Source organism: Vitis riparia, chromosome 16, assembly GCF_004353265.1.
Source record: "Vitis riparia cultivar Riparia Gloire de Montpellier isolate 1030 chromosome 16, EGFV_Vit.rip_1.0, whole genome shotgun sequence".
In the NCBI taxonomy this organism is placed as follows: domain Eukaryota; kingdom Viridiplantae; phylum Streptophyta; class Magnoliopsida; order Vitales; family Vitaceae; genus Vitis; species Vitis riparia.
Genome location: NC_048446.1, coordinates 12324677 through 12331157, shown reverse-complemented (window position 1 = coordinate 12331157; position 6481 = coordinate 12324677).

The window sequence follows — 6481 nt, the reverse complement described above, 5'->3', positions numbered from 1 at the left end:
TTTCCATTTTCTAACACCCACCTCATCACCCATGATTCCCATCATTCTTCCCATGCAAATATCTCACCACTAGTAATCCTTGCTTTTATCATCATGCATGTAGCAACCTCCATCACGCCACCTCCATTGCATACCCGACTTTCCCATACCGCGAACATCTCTCACTCACCTTCTTTTCGTCCTTGTCAAACTCACAAAACCACCATTCTTGGTGAAGATGGACTCCTGGAAGCATGGCGATTTCTCCCTCATGAGTCCCCTTTGAAGCGGCCGCCGTGGAAGAGTGAAGAGAAAGGGGCTTGAAGGTTGCTGCCAAGGAGGCTGCTGGTGGAGCTGATGATACCCGGTTGGAGTGGTGGGCTGTGAGGGAGTTTGTAGCCTTTTAGGCTTGCCCATAGGTGGAGGTTTGAGCCCAAGCCTAGGTTTGTGATAGAAATGCATTTTGGGCTTGCCCATATTGGCCTTGAACTTGGACTTAAGTTGGAGCCTAGGGCCAAGCTTTGATGGTAATGGTGCCTTGGGCTTAAGTTGGAGCCCAGACCTAAGCTCTTGGTGACGGGTTTGGGCTTGAGTTGGAGCCCAACCCAAACATGTTGATGAAGGGCCCCATGCCCCTTATGCTAGCCACCCTCATTGGCCCATGCCCACATCAATTTAGCCCATTAGGTTGCCCAAATCCTAAATAATTCTCTTAAAAATCTCTAACATCCATAATTAATTAATTCAATCATTCCCTTTTATTTGTTATCTTATTCTATTTCTACCAATTTATTTAACTCAACTTGAAGACGATTAAAGGACAAATTATTAAGGTTGGACATCCTTTCAAAACACAAGATAATTTATATTTCACCTTCCCTTCTTTAAATTATGTCTAAATCACCATATATGAAAAACTTTTGTATAATTTAATTTATATTGGACTCAAAGAATTTTCTACATTCTAAACTTTAAATCCCATTTTCAAAACTTAGGTCTTTAAGTAATTTTTCAAAAGTCCCATGTCTTAATTTAATTCTTCAAATATTCATTTAAATCTTATTTTCATCAATTAGAATTTTTATCCCGTATTTATCTAGTTATTTAAAGTCTAATCCTTCAAAAATTCCATGTTTTAATTTAATCTTTCAAATCCTAAAAACTCTACAATTCAACTCAATCTTATTTTCATTAATTAGAATTGTAATCCCGCATTTATCTAGTTATTTAAAGTCTAATCCTTCGAACATTCCATATTTTAATTCAAATTTTCAGTCCTAAAAATTCTACAATTCATTTAAATCTTATTTTCATCACTTCGAATTACAATCCAGTATTTATTTAGTTATTTAAAGTCCAATCCTTCAAAAATTCCATGTTTTAATTTAATTTTTCAATCCTAAAAATTCTACAATTCATCTAAATCTTATTTTCATTAATTAGAATTATAATCTCGTATTTATTTAGTTATTTAAAGTCTAATCCTTCAAAAATTCCATATTTTAATTTAATTTTTCAATCCTAAAAAAATTCTACAATTCGTTTAAATTTCATTTTCATCCATTAGAAGCATCATCCCATATTTATTTAAAGTCCAATCTTTCAAAAATCTCAATTTAACTTTCAACCTTAGAAATTCTATTATTCGCCTAAATGTTATTTTCGTTAACTAGAATTCTTATCCCCTATCTTTTTATTCATTTAAGGTCCAACTCTTCAAAAATTCAACGTCCTAACTTAATTTTCAATCTTAAAATTCCATTGCTCCTTTTCTATTCATTTAAAATATTGTTTCTGTTAAGTAGCATTATTATTCCATATTATCTATTTATTCTAATCGTTAAAGTTTAATTCATCAGAATCCGACTTCCAAATCTAATTTCCAATCTCAAAAACTCCACCGTCCATATATCACCGTTTAATGATTATTCTCGTTATTCATGTTATCCCATCCACTTACTTATTCAATTATTCATATACCAAAGATCTCATCTCTAAATAAATTCTTAAGTTTTCAATCTCTAAATTCACATCTTCAAATCTCTAAAATTCCATCTTTCGCAATTATTTACCTAAACTTTATTATTTCACCATCGTTATTTCATTCCTTTACTTATTCCCTCATCCACTTATCCCCTCATTTAAAATCCCAAACTCTCAAATCATTTTCAAGTTTCCAACCTCGTTCAAATTTAATTTCTAAAAATTCTCATTCTCACATTTAATTCCTGAAAGTTCGATCTTCAAATAAACTCTAAAAATCCCAATTTTCTTTAAATAACCTTTGAGACTCCAATTTTTCAAATGAATTTCAAAATTCCGATTTTCTTTCAAATAACTTTAATTTCATTCTGGTCTTCAAACAATCTCCTGCTCCTCTTGATTTTAATAAGCATGAACGAATTTTTCGTAATTCCGAATAATGGAATTTATGGGATTAATTCATGTAAAATAAACGGGTTTTGGTGAGGGCCCCACATATGTGACTGATAGATTGATTGATTGATAGATCGATTTGATTATGATACATGATTGATTTATCCTGCTCTCTGACATGCATGCTAGAAATTATTCCTAAATTGTGCACTAACCCCTCTATTGATAACGCATGGTGGATCATTGCCCAGGTATGTATCCATTTTCCCTCTAATCGTTGTCTATGCATGTCCCGATTCTCACATGTGCATGATCTATCCTGGGTATTCATTGATTTACTCATCCATTGCCATGATTGATTCAATTTTATTAGTAGAGACCCGACTTTAGGGACTTAGAGGGGTGCTACGGCCTTTACCGTACCTTCCCGATAAGTAACCTGACTCCCGAGCCTGATCCGGTTTTTCACAGACCACCTTTTCCAAAATAAGAAGTCACACTTAGGGTTTTCTTTCTTATTTTGTTTACCCTTTTTTAAAAAATAATAATAAAACAAAAATAAGTGGCGACTCCAAGTCAATTTTTCTTAATCAATAAAATCATTTTTCGAAATCAAAATCGAGCTCGCCTTCAAGTGGAAAACCCATGAGCCAAAATACGGGGTCCACATTAGTGCTATCACCTATCAATATTACCTCTCAAATCCTTGAGGTATAGATCTCACTTATTATGTGATCAAATAACACTCTCTAACTTTAAGGAGCGTATGTCAAATTCCAGTAAATGAATTACTGTGACCACAAATTTCATTATCACATGTCCTTTGGATCACCTAATAGAACACACTATCTAAATCCCATGAGATATCATGGTGCCTCTATTAAGAATACTTGTTGCCACCAGCCTCCATCAATAGTGACCGAATCCATAGAGATACATGACCACTTTAGGGTCTCACCCATAGCTCAAAGCCTCCTGTTGATTTTGGCACAAACTCAATATCCTCTCAAGGTTGAGAGTCCATGTAGTATAGTAGCCTAGTGAATCATGATAATTAATGGCCTTGTTGATTCATGCCTAATTGGTGTCTCAGTTGATTTGTGTCCAGCTAGTGCTCCTTGATGGCGGGAGTAATCAACAAAATTTTTAACCTATAACACCATGAACTAGGGTAGCAAATACAAAGCTACTATAGCATAGTGGCTCTAGGATCGTTCCACTGGGAAGGGTACTCAAGTTGAAAATGATACCAATTCAAAGTGAATTGGTGCTGTTTCATTTCAAGATTAGCTTAAGAAATAAAACATAAACTTTGGTTGGAAAAAGGTTTGGACTTAGATTAACAACACAACAAGTGATGAAAATAACTTAAGAAGAAAAGCATTCCTTGGAGATTCAGGTTTACAGGGGAGGTTCTTCATGCAAAAGCATAGCTCCGGTCAGTTGGTTCATTTCCTCACATTAGAGAATTAACATAAAGTCAATTCTTTAACAGGTGCTGCACAAATGCATCCCTCAATTGGATTTCAGCTCTAATTCTCTCACTGATGCAACTTGCAATGGTTTGAGCTTCTCACTTAGCCTTTACCATTCAAGGTGATCTTTAACCTTGGATTACCCGTCAAAAGCTCGCAAGAGATAACTAATGGATGTCTCCTTGGAGTCCAAAAGCTTACCAAGTGTTGGCTATTCTAGAAAATCCTACCTTCAAGTCACCTACCAGAGGCTCGCAAGGGGTAAACTAGTGCATCTCCATGGTTAGAGATCACTTGCCTTACCAAGTGTTGGCCCAGGTGACTCCAAGGTGTTTTAAGTTAACTAAAAACATTAGAAACCATTCACGGGACACACTCTCTCTTCATTCATAGCTGAAACCACAAAGCTTCTGATTCTTGCACTTGGAACCTTTCCCGGCAACCTTAACTCCAAGGAACTAAAAGGTTTAGCTACTCATTCTCTGGGGAAAGCTCCTCAGAGAGTGCATAACTTAGTAAAATAAGTAAAAACACAATCAAAGTGAGAAGGTAAAGCAGAGCTCAAGCCCAAGCTCTGTGTATTTCTTCCTTTGAAACTTTTACAAAAGGTTCATCACTCTAACACCCTCAGAACAGGCTCCTCGGGCTCTCCTTATACCAAAATCACAATGATAGCTATTACATAGATATTTTTGCCAAATTCCTAGCTTAAAAACTAAGAAATCCTATCATTGGTGACTTACAAGGAGAATTTGGGCATTTAGGTAACAAAAATCTAATGAAAAATATCTCCAAGTGTCGGTTACAAATATCGGGAAGCACTAAGGACCACTTCGCAGGTGAAAAGTGAGGTCTGCGAAATTTCGCAGGTGCACAAGAAGAGCTGCGAAATTTCTTCATAGCAACCAGCTGATTCAACACCTTTGCAAAGTGGACTTCCATCTTGTGGTGTTTGGCTTCCATCACGGCGTGAAGCTTCAGGGGAAATCCATAGCACTGTGCAAAAGTGTTGCGAAATATCTCGCAACAAAAGGCTGATTCCGCAGCACTTTTCTGAAGCCTTCCTTCAGCTTGGAGCAGTTGTCTTCCAAAGGCTGTAACTTCCTCATTTCAGCTCCAAATTGCACACGGTTTGAAGCATTGGATTTTTGACTTCCTAAGCTTTCAAATGACATATAGCATGCATAATTTGGACATCAGGCATTTGGTAATTAATTTAGCAAAAATGTAGTTCTCTCAAACTACATATATTTTTGCAAAGTGTCCTAGTATCATAAGAATCAAGCCTATGTGGGGCAAGTCATGACCTTATTACTAGTTAGAGACCCTCTCAAATTGATCTCCATGCCTTAACCATAAAGATATTTAAATGCAAGATCAACATACCTTTTATTTGGCCCATGGACTATGCACGTGGGACCATGTGGGGCGATTCTACCACTTCATATCCAATGTCAAATTTATAACAATTGTCCTTAAACTATCAATGTCACCAAGTAAAGAACCCCACCGTGGGGGTGGTCGCTCCCACTACAAACATATTTAGTCTCATCGATGTGGAGAGTCCATATCTCTTAATTCTTAAGGCTAACCCATCGTGGGGGTAGTGATGAACCCAAATCAAGATGAGCTTGACAATGGAGGTCGTGGGCTTGCCTAAGGCCCTTTCACACTTATCTTTTGAGATAAATAAGAGCATGTTAAAACCATTAGTAATTTTTTTGATGAATAAATTATCTACTTTGAAATTTTCCAAAAATATTTATTTCCTAATTGGAAACCTAGTGTAAGAGGAGAACCAACATGAAAAATTTTAAATTTCCATGAGTAATTTTTATAAAGAATTTTGATAAAATATCCACTCTCAAAATTTTAAAATCTATTTTCATAAAATTCTCCTTCTATACACAATTTCAATTAATAAATATTTTATCTAGGAAATGTTTCAAATAAATTTATTTCCATCAAATTACTAAACTTTTTGGTAATAATCTTTTAATAATAAATTATCTCTAATGAAAATTTCTAAAATATTTATTTTCCAAATTGGAAACTCTTGTGTAATAAAGAAATTACCAATTTATGAGATTTTGAATAATCTTGAGAGCATCTTATCCAAGAAAGGAACTTTTGCTTCTCATATTAAAAAAATCCTCATAAGATTTACTTTCCATATTCCTCACACTTTTCCAACTTAATAAATATTTCCATAGAAATTCTATAATAATTTATTCTATTAAACACTACCAAAAAAATAGGACCTTTTAATAATTCCTTAATAGATAAAATATTCTCTATGAAAAACTCCTAAAAATGTTTATTTCCAAAAAGGAATTAAACAATCAATTTTGAAAAGTATTTTCAAAATATTTTATATCCCCACTAAATTATTAAAACTCTTCAAAGTTATTTTGGTAACCCTTCTTATCACAAATTATCTATCATGAGATTTTCTAAATCCATTATTTACTTTTAAACTAAGACTTCTATGGTAAAAAATTGCTCTCTTATTCCTTATCATTGAATTATCTAAACAGAATGGTTTCCTACTTCTCTCTAGGGGGAGAGCCTGGAGGACCAACTATAGGTATAGTTTTCATTCTCTCACCAAGAAAGAACTGGAAAACCTCCTAAAGTTTAATAAATAGATA